Source organism: Salvelinus alpinus, chromosome 21 (assembly GCF_045679555.1).
Source record: "Salvelinus alpinus chromosome 21, SLU_Salpinus.1, whole genome shotgun sequence".
Taxonomy (NCBI): domain Eukaryota; kingdom Metazoa; phylum Chordata; class Actinopteri; order Salmoniformes; family Salmonidae; genus Salvelinus; species Salvelinus alpinus.
This window is the reverse complement of record NC_092106.1, coordinates 29,473,647-29,492,356: the sequence shown is the minus strand read 5'-3', so window position 1 is coordinate 29,492,356 and position 18,710 is coordinate 29,473,647. Positions and strand designations below refer to the sequence as shown.

Here is an 18,710-nt window from a genome sequence, read left to right as displayed (position 1 = left end):
TTATTGGTTTACAATTTTTTTTCTATTTGTTAATTTTCATACTTAACTGCATTGTTGGGAATGGGGTCGTAAGTAAACATTTCACGATAAAGTCTACACTTGTTGTATTCGACGCATGTGACAATTTGATTTGATTTTGTAGCCAACAAGCCAGGAATATTCAAATAATGCACGTAGCTGTAACAGTGTGCTGTGGCATGACTTTTTGTAACGTGCGCAGTCCGAACAGAACATAGCATACACAACAGTATCATCGGCATACATGTGCAGGTAACATTTTTTTACAGAGAAGTCGATATTGTTAATGTAGACAGTAAAAAGTACAGGACCCAGAATGGACCCCTGCAGGACACCATAATATCCAGGAAACCTGATTTAACGCCATCCGTAGATGTATATTGAGTTCTAACTGTTAAGTCACTTTTAAACCAGTTACATGCAGCCTGGTCTAGGCCAATTGAGGAAACCCTCAATTAGCATTGAGTGATCAACAGTATCAAAAGCCTTTGACAGGTCAATGAAGAGTGCAGCACAATGTTGCCTTTTATCAACAGTTAACCACATCCTTTATAACTAAGAATGCAGCAGAGATAGTGCTATGACCTGGCCTAAAACCTGACTGATGTACATTTAGAATACATTTCAAAGATTAATTCTCAGCCAAGATCGTATTTAGCAAAGATTCTAATAGTTTAGCTAGGCAAGAAAGTTTAGAAATAGGCCGATAATTAAAATAGTGCACAAGGGTCACCACCTTTGTGAAGGGGGAGTACATGGGCCGCCTTCCAAACGTTGGTGATAGTACCAGATATAATCGTCAGGTTAAAATATGGGTTAATGATTCAGCAATCAGGGCGGCAGACAGTCTGCAGCAAAAACGGATCATGCATATCAGATCTTAAGCAAGGCATATACATCAATCTTAAGCAAGGTATATAGCACATCACAGATAGTAAATTGCTGAAATGAAAACAAAGATTCACTAGAAGTTGATGGGTTAACCAGCAGCATACCACCCTGCATCCCACTGCTGGCTTGCTTTTGAAGCTAAGCAGGGTTGGTCCTTTGATGGGAGACCAGATGCTGCTGGAAGTGGTGTTGGAGGACCAGGAGGCACTCTTTCATCTGGTTTAATTTTTTTATATCCAAATGCCCCTGGGCAGTGATTGGGGACAATGCCCTGTGTAGGGTGCCGTCTTTCGGATGGGATGTTGAACGGGTGTCCTGACTCTCTGTGGTCACTAAAGATCCCATGGCACTTATCGTAAGAGTAGGGGTGTTAACCCCTCCTGGCTAAATTCCCCATCTGACCCACATACCATCAGTCACCTAATCATCCCCAGGTTGCAATTGGCTGATTCAGCCCCCCTCCTCTCCCCTGTAACTATTCCCCAGGTTGTTGCTGTAAATGAGAATGTGTCCGCAGTCAATTTCCCTGGTAAAATAAAAATAAAAACGTAATAAAAACGCTGAGGGTGGTAGAGGGAAAAGCAGTTGATTGACTGACCAGGGTCAATACACCATCGTTTCTCTAAAATAAAAAGCCTGCAGAGTTAAAAATGTATTAAAAAGCATCACTTATCCCATTCTTCTCAATTATGATGCCAGAGTTAGTCAGACAATTATAATTGTCAAAAAGAAATACAAATAGCTTCTTAGCAAAGAGCCATTTTTCAAGCAAGAATTTCACTAGGACTGTCAGAGTGTGGAGGGGAAAACTGAAAATGTGCTATTATTGGCAGAGAGGTTTGGAACTCTTATTGGTCTATTAACCAATTTACCGCATGGTGATGTCACCATTGAAGGTCAAATCTCCACCCCACTAAAACAGGCTGAAATTTCAGGCAGTCTTTTCAAACAGCTCTTACACTTAAAAGGGGCATTATCATTTTCATAATATTATCCCAACCTCTGTGTGAAAACATAAAAACACTGGAAATTCACCGTTTTGACTGAACTGGGCCTTTAAATACTCGCTGTAGATCACTATACTAATTGCACCTTATGTTTCAAGTGGGAATAATTTCTGAGTATACAATCTCACTATTTCAGCAAATTTTGAGAATGTCTCAGAAATTTGTGAACCTTTTGAGAATGTCACAGTAAGGAAAATCCATCACAATGTGAACATCTTATTCAATAAGAATAATTAAGGTGATGAGTCTTGTTTTACTTGCTATCCTTGAAATGGTTGACTCATTACAAAGCATGTCCTTCAAAACAATCACATGAATGAATACAGATTTTATGTACAGAAAGCACACAAGACCGGTGGCATGGCAGTTCAAGGTACCTCAACTCTCTGACGTCTATACCCCACGACACTGGGTTGAAACAACAACTCAGAGTATTCAACACCAGCTTGTTAAGAAAACCTGGCTGTCAGAACATTTTGACCTCTATTGGAGAGGCCCATATAAAGTTGCATAATATGTCCTCCTGGATCTGTCAACATGTACATTCTGCACATTTCAACAAGCACTTGACGAGTCATTTTTATTGATTCATAATCATGACCATTAGGTGAAGCTACAAGCCATAGTCTATTCTACCTGAGATGTTGTGCAAGATAGCACTACTAGATATCTATTACCAAGTCATTTCGCTCACTGTGCACGCCCTGCAGACAGGAAAGAGCAATAAGTGCTTTAAGAGCTGTGTGCACTGTAAAGAATGAGTGACAAGCCTAATACAGTCACTAGTTTGTGGATTGCTGCCTGGCATATTGAAAGCAGGCGAACAGGCTGTTGCCTTCAATATGTTAGCAGAAGATGAATCATGCATCAATTCAAACTGTAACAGGAAGGCTTGGAGTCAAGGGAAATAAAGCCTCCCAGTCAGCCTGTTGAGGGATAGCTATCTAGCAAGCTATCTACTAGCTGTTACCAGAGACACACCAGGAGAGCTGCCTCTATGCCAGGGACTGTGAGACCAGGGCTAGCTAGCTACTACCAGAAGAATCAGAAAAGTAGAGTTTAGGCCCCTACCTCAAAGTAAACTATTCACCACCACTGCTCCCCATAGTCCCTATCCCCACAAGCACAAAGGAGCCAGGGAACACTCTTCAAAGCTCTGCCGAGGGAGGTGTCGACTTTTTGGGTAAAAAAAAAAAACTGCAGTGCTTGTGAAACACCTTTCTAGGAAGACTTGAGCCGGCAGGTTTTCAAAAGTCAAACAAGGGCGCCTGATGGAATAGGCCCATCTTATCGTGTGATACTGATGAAACTATAGACATGTTGATCGGTTTACCTTTTGGTGAGGAAGGCAAAGGTGATTGAGTCAGACACACTATATTCAATATAAGCATGTGAAAACAAAGTTCAAAGAGGTGGTGGGTAATTACAGTAGAACAGTTGTTTTGACACAGTTACTCAATGTTGTTCACCACTGAAAAGGTGCAATGTTGTCCGATAAGTTTCCAGATATCTCTGCTAAAATTGTGAACATGTGACTTTAAGCACTGTATTTACTCAAGATGAACTAATGATCCAGTCTTAGAGCATGTTAACCTCCATTTCGTAATGATCTAGACAGATATTAGATATGCAAAATCCTACAGATTAAAGATATTCTAAGTAAAATGTAAATATTTTTTTCAGCTACAGCTAAAAAAGGAAGTAGGCCTACCGTAGATTAACATGTGTGAATGCATTTGAATTCCACAAATGGAATATAAATGCGCAATTTGTTTAAGTGCCACTGTCCTAGGCAGGCATCCGGTGAGGAGAGTCAGGAGACAGACTGCGAGATGGTACATTCACTCAAATATCATTCCACAACTAACATCAAGTGAGGCATTACAGAAAGAGAATGTCCGAAAGGCATCGTCTTCATATTGCTAGAAGGCACAGGAAACGTCACAGTAACCTGAAGCAAAGTCCCTCTGCAGTAAAGCCTAATATTTCACGGAGTAGTCACAGGGAAACTTTCCAAACTGCTGACATCTGTGTGCGAGGGTATAATCTAATACGTTGCAAACAGTGTCATGAGGAAAGCTGGCAGCAACGTTTTTCCCTTGGCAATAATAACACTGAAGAAGCATCTTCATGTCTTAAGATTTACAGTCAATGCTGTTTGCCTCATTAACAGATTCAACATTTGCAAGCACTGAATTTACCCAGCTCTAAATTCTTCAAAATACTGTACAGCATGAAAGGCAAGGCCGATACTAAACCAGATTCATCATTCTGATAAATGGGTCACTGGTAAGTCTAATAATGTTTTGGTATTACTGAGAATGATAGAGGGTGTGCCACTGGGTCATTCATTTAATTTAATGTTAATACAATGAATAAATAAAGGAACAGCCATCACCCAGCTCATTGGGACCATGATGGCGCGCTGGAAGTCTGCTAGGAAAGGTCAGCATTGGGATCATGGAGCACCAAAAGTATGCCAGGACAGGAGAGTTACATTAGAAGTGGGTCAAATGCCATAAAGAGATCGTCCTCTCAATTATTATCAGAGAAAAGGATAAATCTCGGAGGAAGGGATCAGGCCCGGTCTCCTCATGGGCCAAGGAGAGGTGTGATCTGACGCAGGCAGGATGAGAAGAGCCGAGCCAGGCGGCTGGTAATGCTGGGTTATACTGCATCCAGGGTGCAATTGGAGTCAGAGCTGCAGGAGAAGGTGATTGATGGAGCTCAGATCAGACAATAGATTTAGGTAAATATAGCCTTATCCTTGGGGAGACAGAGGGAGGCATCATCTGCTGGGGCACCAAACCATCAGTTACAACAGGTGTCCTCATATTGCTGCGGGCATACAAAGGCAGGCAAGGCGGATATGCTGTAATCCAGAATTACCTTCCATATTTTCTACAGATTTTTAAGGATCACATGAAGATGAAAATTCTAAAATACGCACTAGAGTGGAGATCACATGGGGGGAAAAAAACATGCAAAGAAGATATTGCATGGATACACAAGGCAAAGAATTTTACATAATCACACACTGCTTGGTTTCAAACACAGTTTAGTTCTCCTTGATCAAACAGCCAATTAAATCAGATTGGCATTAAATCAGCAGTAGCGCACTTTCAGCCTGTAAAGGGGTGGTGCGTTTCAATGAGTCATGCAGTCTCAGGAACAGTGAGCCCATCCCTCCCAGCAGCCTCTCGGTTATCATGTGGGCACAAGGTGTTTGCAGACACCTCGTCTCCCTGAGAAGTGAAAGCCTGTGATTAAGGTTAACACAGAGACAGTGGAGGAGAGCAGCGCTAACCAACAGGATGGTGCTAGGGAACACGGTGGAATGTTTGATTATCACCCCACTCATCAGCTAAAGACAACAGCCAGGGTTGGTTGCCATTAACCAAAAGTGGCAATTTTATAATTTTTTTCACCTTTAACCAGTTAGGCTAGTTGAGAAGAAGTTCTCATTTGCAACTGCGACCTGGCCAAGATAAAGCATAGCAATTCGACACATACAACACAGAGTTACACATGGAATAAACAAAACATACAGTAGAAAACACACAGTGAGTGCAAATGAGGTAAGGGAGTTAAGGCAGTAAATAGGCCATGGTGGCGAAGTAATTACAATATAGCAATTAAACACTGGAATGGTAGATGTGCAGAAGATGAATGTGCAAGTAGAGATACTGGGGTACAAAGGAGCAAGATAAATAAATACAGTCAACCAACAAGAGCGTACAGGTCGCAGTGGTGGGTAGTGTATGGGGCTAGCAAGCGGCAACGGTGAGAGACTTGTTTCTGGAAAGGTGAATTTTTAGAAGTAGAAGCTCTAATTGTTTGGGTACAGATCTGGAACACCCCCTTTGGCAGTTCTATCTTGGCAGAAAATGTTAGTTAGCGATGGAGATTTCAGGGTTTTTGGTGGTTTTCCTAAGCCACCTGGAAGCCACCTTAAGACATCCAGGTTAAAACAAACTTAGGGAGTAGGCTTCTAATGTTAACATGCATGAAACCAAGGCTTTTACGGTTACAGAAGTCAACAAATGAGAGCACCTGGGGAGTGGGAGCTAGGCACTGCAGGACCTGGATGAAGCTCTACATCACCAGAAGAAAAGTAGGATAAGGGTACGGCTAAAGGCTATACGAACTGGCCGTCTAGCACGTTCGGGAACAGAGAGTAAAAGGAGCAGGTTTCTGGGCACGATAGCATAGATTCAAGGCATAGTGTACCGACAACGGTAAGGTGGGATGTGAGTACATTGGAGGTAAACCTAGGCATTGAGTAATGATGAGAGAGATATAGTCTCTAGAGATGTTTAAACCAGGTGATGTCATCGCATATGTAGGAGGTGGAACAACATGGTTGGTTAAAGCATATTGAGCAGGGCTAGAGGCTCTACAGTGAAATAAGACAGTAATCACTAACCAGGACAGTAATGGACAAGGCATATTGATATTAGAGAGAGGCATGCATAGCCAAGTGATCATTTGGGTCCAGTGAGTGGTTGGGCTGGCAGGGGACACAGCGCTTCAGACAGTTAGCAGACCGGTGCTAGCAAGCTAGCAGTTAGCAGACCGGCTAGCAGACCGGGGCTAGCAAGCTAGCAGTTAGCAGACCGGGGCTAGCAAGCTAGCAGTTAGCAGACCGGGGCTAGCAAGCTAGCAGTTAGCAGACCGGGGCTAGCAAGCTAGCAGTTAGCAGACCGGGGCTAGCAAGCTAACAGTTAGCAGACCAGGGCTAGCAAGCTAACAGTTAGCAGACCAGGGCTAGCAAGCTAAGTTAGCAGACCAGGGCTAGCAAGCTAGCAGTTAGCAGACCAGGGCTAGCAAGCTAGCAGTTAGCAGACCTGGGCTAGCAAGCTAGCAGTTAGCAGACCGCTGGTCCTTTTGTGGCAGGGCTGAAATGCAGTGGAAATGTTTTGGGGGATTCAGTTCATTTGCATGGCAGAGGGACTATGCAATTAATTGCAATTTATCTGATCACTCTTCATAACATTCTGGAGTATATGCAAGTTGCCATCATACAAACTGAGGCAGCAGACGTCATTCTCAAATTCTCAAAAAGTTGAGAATGTGAAAATTAATATTTGTGTCAAAGTCTGCTGCCTCAGTTTGTATGATGGCAATTTGCCATGCAAATGAACTGAATCCCCCAAAAACATTTCCACTGCATTTCAGCCCTGCCACAAAAGGACCAGCTGACATCATGTCAGTGATTCGCTCGTTAACACGTGTGAGTGTTGACGAGGACAAGGCTGGAGATCACTCTGTCATGCTGATTGAGTTCGAATAAGATTGGAAGCTTCAAAAAGGAGGATGGTGCTTGGAATCATTGTTCTTCCTCTGTCAATCATGGTCATCATTGCTTTGCACAAAAAGGGCTTCACATGCAAGGATATTGCTGCCAGTAAGATTACACCTAAACCATTTATCAGATCATCAAGTACTCAAGAAGACCGGGGCTAGCAAGCAAGCTAGCAGACCGGGGCTAGCAAGCAAGCTAGCAGACCGGGGCTAGCAAGCAAGCTAGCAGACCGGGGCTACCAAGCTAGCAGACCAGGGCTAGCAAGCAAGCTAGTAGTTAGCAGACCGGGGCTAGCAAGCTAGCAGACTGGGGCTTGCAGGTAACCATGATTGACAGAGGAAGAACAATGATTCCAAGCACCATTGAGAACTTGTGGTCAATTCTCAAGAGGTGGGTGGACAAACAAAACCCCACAAATTCTGACAAACTCCAAGCATTGATTATGCAAGAATGGGCTGCCATCAGTCAGGATGTGGCCCAGAAGTTAATTGACAGTATACCAGGGTGGATTGCAGAGGTCTTGAAAAAGGGTCAACACTGTAAATATTGACTCTTTGCATCAACTTCATGTAATTGTCAATAAAAGCCTTTGACACTTATGAAACGCTTGTAATTATACTTCAGTATTCCATAGTAACATCTGACAAATATCTAAAGACACTGAAGCAGCAAACTTTGTGAAAATTAATATTGGTGTCATTCTCCAATCTTTTGGCCACGACTGTACTTGAGAAAAATAGGCACGTTTCTCAACATATACAGTTTGAGAAGGGATTGCGTGACGATGAGCTTCGCAACCGCGTGACGCAGCTTGATAACATGAATGAGATTGTCAACCAGTCTGCTGGGTGGGGCATTATACATTCCTTCATTGGATTCCTATGTCCTTTCTATAATATCTCTGGCAACGGCACCATGCAATGCACCATGGATTAAAGGAGCAGATAAATAGGAAAAATGTCTTAGACCCGTTAAATTACACATTTCCCATTCGAGAGAAGACATCCTCCCAAATTATGACAATGGACAGTATTGAAATCTGACATGTACGATAGACATTTTCACGGTCCTACGTCATACCGGACAATTTTCTGCCTGCTTGAATGCCAATAACTCAGATACACATGAAAACATGAAATGACCCAAGGAATTGACAGAATATCACTTAGAGATGCACAAAAACAATATAACATTCCAAATGGGTGAACCTTTCCTTTAATGATCGTTACCCTCAGGTATTTTAGAGGCTGTTTCTGCCTGCAGGCTTATATGAGACCTGCAGCCTTCCTCACCATCAACCAGACATGATGTAACATGCGCTGCTGGCTGGCAATCTCCATGCAGAACAGAAGTCAGTCTGGTGTGTTCAAACACCGTCCTGCTGGCCTGTGGGCAGGCTGGCATCTGCCTCGATGGCTGGTTCTCTACTATACCAAAACTGACAGCAGGTGCAGGCCATCTGGGGATCCCTCCTCTCCACCTGAGCTTCATAACAAGGCTTGTATCTATTAATTTTTTTGCAGTCTCAAGAAGCTATGAAAGTATTTTAAATCGTATTGCTACAGTAGCAGCAGTTTGTGTGAGGGGATGTCCCCTGTGGTTGGTTTTTAGAACTCTTTTAGATACAGAGGAGGATTAGGCTACATGGCTAAAGGAGACTTAATACTCACTCAGCCACGTAATTGTCTATTTTTTTTTTATTTAAAAAAAAATACGTGTTATGGACCATGACGTTTTAGGTTTGAAATTGAATCCGGAATTACACTTGTTTTTGGATACTCAGGACATAGATAGTGGAATGGAGAGATCATTAAATTATGCTATGGTGCATTTTATAAAACTACAAATTATATAGCAATTCATAATATGTAATTGCAACAATTTGCCCAGCCACTCCAGGACTGAAGCAGTAGGACTATTGTTCAGCAAGAACTCTTTACAATTCTTGATACACTCTTCCCAACGGGCGAGTCGCCTCTCGTTTTGACCTTTCGCCACATAACTGGGGATTCTTACCTAACAAATCCTTCATGCTCTTTTACAACAAAAAAGGTCCTTGGTTATGCCAGCAGATAACCCCTGTCAAAGACTGTAGAGATGTAGTATCTCAGTGGCTGGGTTATACCTCCACATGAAAAAGAACCCCTAGAAAAATCTTTCAGTTTTTACTGCCTCTAGTTTGTTGGCTGAAGCAGCATCTCAGATGAAGGAGCAACACAACCAGGCCCTCCGTCTGAACAAACAGTGCTTTGACCGGCCGGTCTCAAGTTGCAGGCTCCCCCCTCCCCCCACCTGGGGCGCTTCCTCAAACGTTGTCCCGTCTGCCTCACACAATGTTCCCAGTGTCTCCTGCTGGTACTGCCTGCTCAGTATTAAAACAATGGCTCAGCTCTCCCTCCCAGGTCGAGGTAGGCCAGAGAAAGTAATTCTGGTGTTTGCGCCTAGTCATAGGTGCTGATACTATGGCCTAGAAAGGAAACTGCTGACAAAGGCCTCCGTGGCATGCAGACACAGGGGGAACTATTGTTGAGTGAACGAATGAATGCCATTCGCCGTTGGTGTTTAACGGTTCTCATTAACTCATTCCGTGCTCTACAGTACAGCCGTATTTTACTGTCCTGAATGTAGGACGCAGGCAGTATCTGTATGCCTGGGTGATAGGTGGTTGGTCTGTACGGTAGCCATCTGTCTGTTTTTGGCATCACACAGAGCTATGTCCTCATCAGGTGACTGATCTGTGTCAGGTGACTTTCTCCTCAGAGTTGAGGTAGACTGAGTCAGGGACAGACAGACAAGCCCAGTCTGTGATGCAGTCCTTGTCCATCTCCCTCTCCCCCTTTCCACTGGTCCCATGCAGAGAGAGATGGGGCAGTACTGACTCTTCAAATCATTGGAAGGTTCATTTCATCCTTGTTTTACAGGATAAACATTTGCATCTGCAAAGACAAGGAACACGCTTGGCTCAGACTTACCATATGGTGGGAATTTTAGCACACTCCTACTTCTCAGGGTGAAATAAAAACAATTATCCTTGATATTCTGTTAAACTAGTGTTCCCTTTCACCTTGGGGGTAGAAATATGACATAATTGGGTGCCTTTTGCTTTGGGTCTAGCTAATATTCTCATCAAGCTATGGAGACTAAGAAAACATGTCAATTAGTGATATAAAAAAAAAAAAATTCTATACAATAAATCAGATTGACAACATTGCAATATTATTTTTGCGCTAGTTGGCTATACCTGCAGCAAAACTCCAGCATTTTTCCCTCATTGCGTGTGGTCCATCTTCTTTTCAATAAGGAGCCAATTTGTTTTCAGCACTTATTTCCATGACAGGTCAGAACTTGTTTCCTCACGGCTCTCGTCCTTGTGCAGTAGACAGGTGAGCAATTTGTTTAGAACATCAAAACGCAATAAAATCACAGTATTGAATCACAACATATAGAAAGAGGGAATCGCAATACATATATTGTGATGTCCCTGGCAATCCCCAGCCTTAATGCCAATGTCACGGTTGTTCAAATAAGCTTACATTTCTGGCAAAAAGCAGTGCAAACTGTACTTATCTAATAAGGTAAAGGCGTCAGCACGCTTCAGTTCGGCTAGCGATCCGAACGAGTGTGCTCCCATACTCCCTTAAAAGAACTTCGCTTGAAAAACAGAGAAAGAAATGCAGCAATACTACTGTTTTTCCATTTTGAGATGCCAGAGCCAGTACACACTTTCTTTAATTCAGAATATTTTGATCCAAGATAAAATGAATGACATTTCTTGAGTTGTTTTTGCCGAGGAGATATTAGTCACACAATTTTACATCTAACTAAAGATGTTTGGTGCAGTATTTCTCAATGACAAAATTAGTAAGAAAACTAGTCATTTCTCGTTGAATGACAATAAAGACTTTATTCAAGAACCCCCTACTATTGACCAATCACCGACGAAGGGGCATACACTTCGGCTTGCCTCAAGAAAAAAGTGTGTAGATTGCTGAGGATTACTATTATTTTTATCCATTTTAGAAAAAGCTGCAATGTAAACATATTTTTGAAAAAGTCAAGGGGTCTGAAAACTTTACCAATGTATTGTGTGTATGCATACATGTATACTCACACTACCGTTCAAAGTTTGGTCACTTAGAAAAGCACATTTGTCAATTGTAAATGACTATTGTAGCTGGAAACAGCTGATTTTTAATGGAATACCTACATAGGAGTGGTGGTTGCTGATAACGGGCCTGTGTTCCAATGGCACATTGTGTTAGTTAATCCAAGTTAATCATTTTAAAAGGCTAATTGAGCATTAGAAAACCCTTTTGCAATTACGTTAGCACAGATGAAAACTGTTGTGCTTATTAATGAAGCAATAAAACTGGCCTTCTTTAGACTAGTTGAGTATCTGGAGCATCAGCATTTGTGGGTTTGATTACAGGCTCAAAATGGCCAGAAACAAAGAACTTTCTTCTGAAACTGGTCAGTCTATTCTTGTTCTGAGAAATGAAGGCTATTCCATGTGAGAAATTGCCAAGAAACTGAAGATATCGTACAACGCTGTGTACTACTCCCTTCACAGAACAGCGCAAACTGGCTCTAACTAGAATAGAAAGAGGAGTTGGAGGCCCCGGTGCACAACTGAGCAAGAGGACAAGTACATTTGTGTCTAGTTTGAGAAACAGAGTCCTCAAGTCCTCAACTGGCAGCTTCATTAAATAGTACCCGCAAAACACCAGTCTCAACGTCAACAGTAAAGAGGCGACTCCGGGATGCTGGCCTTCTAGGCAGAGTTCCTCTGTCCAGTGTGTGTTCTTTTGCCCATCTTAATCTTTTATTTTTATTAGTCAGTCAGTCTGAGATATGGCTTTTTCTTCTTTGTAACTCTGCCTAGAAGGCCAGCATCCCAAAGTCGCCTTTTAAAATGACAAACTTGGATTAGCTAACACAATGCCATTGGAAAACAGGCTTGATGGTTGCTGATAATGGGCCTCTGTACTCCTTCGTAGATATTTCATTTTTATTTTAAATCAGACGTTTCCAGCTACAATTGTTATTTACAACATTAACAATGTCTACACTGTATTTCTGATTTTAATGGACAATTTGTTTTGCTTTTATTTTAAAAACAAGGACATTTCTAAGTGACCCCAAACTTTTGAACAGTAGTGCGCGCGCACACACACACAATGAAAATACAAACCATGTAAAGTGTTGGTCCCATGTTTCATTAGCCGAAATAAAAGATCCCAGAAATGTTCCATACACACAAAGTGTATTTTTCTCAAATGTTATGCACAAATGTGATTACTTCCCTGTTAGTGAGCATTTCTCCTTTACCAAGATAATCCATCCACCTGACAGGTGTGGCATATCAAGAAGATGATTAAACAGCTTGATCATTAGAGGTGCACCTTGTGCTGGGGACAAAAGGCCACTCTAAAATGTGCAGTTTTGGCACACAACGCCACAGATTTCTCAAGTTGAGGGAGAGTGCAATTGGCATGACTAATGCAGGAATGTCTACGAGAGCTGTTGCCAGAGAATTTAAATGTTAATTTCTCTAACATAAGCCATCTCCAACGAAATTTGAGAATTTAGCAGTACATCCAACTGGCCTCACAACCGCAGATCACGTGTAACCACGCCAGTCCAAGACCTCCACTTCCAGCTTCTTCACCTGCTCAATCGTCTGAGACCAGCCACACGGACAGCTGATGAAACTGAAGTATATTTGTCTGTAATAAAGCCCTTTTGTGGGGAAAAACTAATTCCGATTGGCTGGGCCTGGCTACCAATTGGGTGGGCCTATGCCCTCCCAGGCCCACCTATGGTTGCGCCCCTGCCCAGTCATGTAAAATCCATATATTAGGGCCTAATGAATTTATTTATTAAAATTGACAGATTTCCTTCTATGAACTGTAACTGCATAAAATCTTTGAAATTGTTGCCTTTATATTTGCTAAAGGGGTATGGTTTGGCAAGCTGTGACTCCGTTCTTACATTAGGCCTACTCATCACACCAGGATACATGGGGGGGGGGGAATCAAAGAGAGGGTGTGTCTAAACTAGAGATAGAGGGTCGGAGAGAGGGTGGGTGGTGGAGGGCTTACCTCCCACAGGACAGGCTGTAATAACAGGCTCTCACAGTCTTCCGCTCCCACATGTTAATTAGGATAATACCACACTGCCATTTCATCTAGCCTGCTAAATTGAGGGAAACACACAGTTGTTGCCTTAGTGATAGAAGCTTTTATTATAGATGCAAGACCAACAGCAGATCTTGACTGTCGTCTTTCTCAAGGAACACACAATGGCTATAAAAAAAAAACGAACGATGGCACCATTTATGGGATGAACATTCCTCCGGCAGTTTGTGCCCCCAAAAGCAAGATGGGCTGCATGATACTCTTAGGTAAAGATAAATGTTGAAAACCGCACCAGTGCAATGAACACAGCTCAGGCTCGAAATACAGAAAAACCTGTAGTCTGAGAAAAGGTTCCAGATATTAGTCATCTTTACATTTGTATTATGATATTTATAAATACACAAAGGATAGTGAGACTGATACTCTCTTCAGAATCAATTACAATGAAACTCAAACTGTGACTCAAACTCCAGTCAAGGAGTGGGCTTTGGGCACCCCTATCAGTGTGTCTGGTGTGTGTATGGAACACATAATAGCAATAACTGTTGAGGACACCAGTGCATTCCATGGAATGTTCTAGTCCAATCACCTACAGTATGTCTGTCCTAGCCAGACTGCTGCAATAATGCTGAGTTAAGCATTAAAAATTAAAGATTTCAGCATTTAAACACCAATATCTATAATGAATGATGTTTTATGTTAAGTTTTGACACCCGCAAATAACTTTAGACATCTAGTCTATCTACATCAGGAGTGGAGAAATTGCCATCAAACACCTGAGTTGTGTGTGTCAAAATAAAATCCATTGCTTTACACAACAAATATGATGACTCACTGTCAGTCAACGCTGATAGCATACTTGACAGAGTATCGATCACATACCTTCAAAAGCTCACATAGACAGTTGTATGGCCATAGATGTGTGGTTGATTAACTCTGCAGTTTGTTATGCATTTTGAAATGCTCCATACCTCAGTGGTGGCCGCTGATTGGCTGAATACCCGGGGCGCGATATGGTTTGAGTTGTCAACAAAGCATCATGACAGAAATATTATGCCAAGTTTTCGAACTACTGGTAGTTTATTTGAGAAGATGCATAAAGTGATCTGCGCATTTGAACAGCATAAATACACCTATTTCACTTTTGCATGTCAAAAACCTGATGCTCACTGCTGCATATGCTGCCACTGTTTTGAACAGATTAGATTACACTATTTAGAACGAGCAGCCAGCAAACGAGTGCACCAGGTAGAACGCAAGAAGCATGCAAATACAATAACTGAAAACACATTATCTAAAAATGGGGGTAGCTAGCTAATCACGTCACAAAGCATTTTGAAATAACTTATATTTCATATTTCCGAGTTAGTCAAATATTAGTTTTGAAAGACTTGAAATTGGCATGGGAGCTAGCAAGCTATCAACTAGCTAGCTGTTTATCAAAGGTAGATTAGACTAAAACTTTAAATAATTTTTTTTATTTATGTTTCTCAAAATTACTGTAGCTGCCTAATTAATTTGATCATGCTTTGAGATACAGCATAAAACCGGGTGTTTTAGTCGCACTGTCACCAACAGTACAATCTGATGAAGACTAGAGCCGACATAGAAGTTCTGACTAAACGCCCATTTGAGCGACGCAGGACGGTCCATTTACTTTGTGCGGTTACAATTTATGCTAGCAGTTCTCCTCAAAGCAAATAGCTGTCATAACAACCCAAGCAATGTTCGCACGCACAGCCTATGCGCCCCTTGAGGCGGAACTGCTGCTGCTGGCAGACACTGAGGGGCAATAACTGAACAGCTTGTTAGAACAATATATTTTTGAAACAGGAAAATGTACACATTTACCACACTTTATAAGCATTTAAAACAGAATCCATGAATGATATAATATATAGATTTTGCCATCACAAGTGGGGCGCCGCCCCTAACGACCTAATGGGCGTTAGGATAAAAGCCACCACCTGACAATATTTTATTGCTGCTTTGACTGTAAAATGGGCAGATGGAAATGCCTGTATAGGCTGGTTGTCTGCGGTGGTGTGTAGCCTATAGATAGATACATAATACATCCATAACTAAATACAGTCAGTGTTTTCCACCCATAGGCTATGTCTCGCCATACACGGGCGTGTCCTTTGTAGCCTATTGGGTTAATACAAGGTGTGAATTAATATTTAATGATAAGTATACCTCTGCATGTAAACTTCTGAATTACAGAAATAAAAAGGACATTTGAGTGAATGGACGAATAGGTAGGTTATTTTAAGTCACAAGGTAAATAACCACCGTGTTTTGATCATTTTCAACAACAAACTACTTTACAAAGAAGTGTTTCATACCATGGCATGGCAACCACTTACTTAAACTGCTCAGATACTCGAATAGGCTAGTACTTCAAACGCTACCCGCCGTTTGGATATGACAAGACTTACTTACCTCTATCAATTATTTCAGGCTTTTTCTCCCAAGTGAAGTTGTAGGAAAATTTTACGAAGTCCTCCGAACAACTGCCCTCACACCACTCAGTAAATGGGCTGCTGCCTGTGTCAAACGTGTTGAGGTGGGTGACCGCCAAAGGTTGTTAAATACTACCGAGGACAAAATGAAATGTGTCCTGCCGCAACAAAGGTAAAAACATTAGAACCAGAGATATTCTGTTAAATTCCACTTCGTGGATTTATGCTACATTGAAGTGTGTATCAGTTTAACATAATATTCCAGTGTCAATCCTCTGAGTTTAAAGCATGCCTTGTCTATGAACACCCGGCGAGTAAATCAATTGAATGACTACCAGTGGGCGGAGTTGTAGCTTTTATCGCCTGCCCTCTTGTAGAACGGGTATTTACAGTGAAAGAGCGTCCCCCCTCTTCCGGTACGCGACATCTCCCATTGTAGGAAGCTTCAAAAGGCAAAAAAAAACAATGGATGCGGTTATGTTAATGTTAAATTAATCAAAAATAGCTCTATAACCCACAACATAGATACAGTAAAATATTATATAAAGTGGCTCTGATGGGGCATTGCCAAAATCATCACTGACTCAATATCCATAAATATCAATATCCATAATTAAAGAAAAAGGGTTAAACACATCCGTGGCCCGATTCCGACCCAAGTTAAGTGCGTGTAAATGGAGAGTAATTACCTTTTTATGTGATTTTCTCACTATGTGTATTCTGACCTTGAACTTCAGCACGAGAATAGCATTCTATTGACCCACTAGTCGTTTGAGGTGAAGCACGAATAAATGAAGGTGTGGCAGAGGTGTCTACACTACAGATACCTGTATTCTGACCTTGACTAAATTCCCTCATATAATTCCACCATCTTTACACTGAATAAATCATAAATAAGGTTGAGCGAAGCTGCTGGTTCTAAGTGGGAAATCATCTACTTTCTTTTTCTTATAGGTCCCGTGTGGCTCAGTTGGTAGAGCATGGCGCTTGCAACGCCAGGGTTGTGGGTTCATTCCCCACGGGGGGACCAGGATGAATATGTATGAACTTTCCAATTTGTAAGTCGCTCTGGATAAGAGCGTCAGCTAAATGACTTAAATGTAAAATGTAAATGTTATAGAAATAACACCATTCTCCATGCACTGTAATTTATAAATTGATAAGAGCTATTGATAAGAGGAAGGTAAAGGAGTAATCAGTTTGGAGAAGGGGATTGTAAAAACACATAGCAATTGTTTTAGATGATTTTTCTTAATGATCCCTGGAGATTAATGTGAAACCATCCATTTCGAAACAAATGTATTGCGGACCCTTTTGCACAAATAGAATATTAATAGCTGTGCCGTAATTCCGAATTTTAATTGTGTGGCCTCATAATTTGCGTGGATGAAATTTGGAGACGCAAGCTATTGGCTTCTATTGGGACCTGCCGAGTTGATGTATGCGCTTTAGAATGTTTTGATTATATGCCTGGGCTTTACTCTGTTTTATTTTATCATTTGTATCATGTTAACTATTAGCCACTATCAGGAGCCACAGTCACTAATACCTACATACATTTATTTTTTAATCATTCCATTCCATTCTGTTTAAATCAAATCACATTTTATTTGTCACAAACGTGTTTAGCAGATTTAGCAAAATACTTGTATTATCTTTCTTTCCTCTGTCATGTCTGTGTAGTTGTTCCTGGGGGTCGCTAGCATTAGTGGATCATATTAGGCAAACGTTGTGCAATAATTTGGGACATGTAGCCTTTTGAATCATTATGGAACTCATACCACACGTAGCAGGTTAAACCTGGAGCCTGGCGCACGGTTCATGAAGATTGGACTGTTGTCATACAGTTCCATGATTAGTGAGAATTAGGGTGGATTTGTAGGACTATTGTTCAACCCCTATTGTACACTTTTTTTTCCACCTTCCAATATTTTATGGATTGAGCTTGAATATAACAATTTTCAGGGTGAATCAAACCACTGTATTTTTTATTCCTAACCAAAAAATGTGTCTAAATAATCTACAAGATCAGAGTATTTTTAAATCTACCAGTTGGTGCTAAAACAGACAAATATGCATAGATGGCTTTCTTTCATTGATCCTTATATTCTGACCTCGTTTTCTCGATGTATTCCATTGAGTCTGTAGACAAAATTATAATTAATGGTACACTGTATTCAAAGGGATGGCTTAAGATAAATGTACTGAAAACCACATTGAATGAAAACTCCACGAGAAAATTTGTTGATCAGTAAGTGGGAGAGTTTTCAGTGGTTGAATGAAATTTATTCAGGATGTTCAAGGTAGCCAGAGCTGCAGGGCTCCCTTACACGGCTAAAAAACATAAGTCTGAATACAAAATACTGAGAAGTGTGTAGGAGAGGTGTATGTAGGAAAGACATAAATCATAAATTCATAAGTCGGGATAAGGCTCATCATGCATGATTGGGTGGCAGTGATTGAAAGTTTTTTTAATTCAAAATGTAAACAATGGCAGCTTGAGGGTGATGTACTGTAGGCTACTGTTGGCAGTGGTGAGAGAAGCAGTAGTGGATCATTCTTGCCCACTCATTCTGTCGATGTTGTGCGCTACTGGTACGAAGTTAGGTGCAGGAGAGCAGTGAGTTGTGATCAGGCGCACTTTTATTTGGCAAAAGCACAAAAGACAGACGCAACTGAGTCAAAAATCCTTCAGCCACAGATAAAAGTCAATAAGCGCGAAAATACTCACAAATATACAAATGTATGACAAAAACATACAACGGGTCAAAAATACGATACCCGGGGGAAAAACCAGTCTGGCGCATCTCACTAAACACATAACAAAACAATTTCACACAAAGACATGAGGGGGACAGAGGAATAAATACATGCAGTGTGATTAGGGAAT

The 18,710-nt window shown here is 41.4% G+C and overlaps 1 protein-coding gene across 5 annotated transcripts in view; it reads right to left on the bottom strand.

Moving 5' to 3' along the window:
• Positions 1-16,167, bottom strand: part of LOC139548195 (glycerophosphodiester phosphodiesterase domain-containing protein 5-like) — a 92,795-nt gene extending 76,628 nt beyond the window's left edge. For 3 of the 5 annotated variants that reach the window (XM_071357698.1, XM_071357697.1, XM_071357699.1), the window contains exon 1: positions 15,801-16,166. The gene's annotated coding sequence lies outside the window, so the exon portion shown is untranslated. Of the gene's footprint in view, positions 1-15,800 lie in introns of all 5 variants that reach the window. The other 2 variants (XR_011669672.1, XR_011669673.1) reach the window with 1 other exon arrangement.
• Between the last annotated feature and the right edge of the window lie 2,543 nt (positions 16,168-18,710).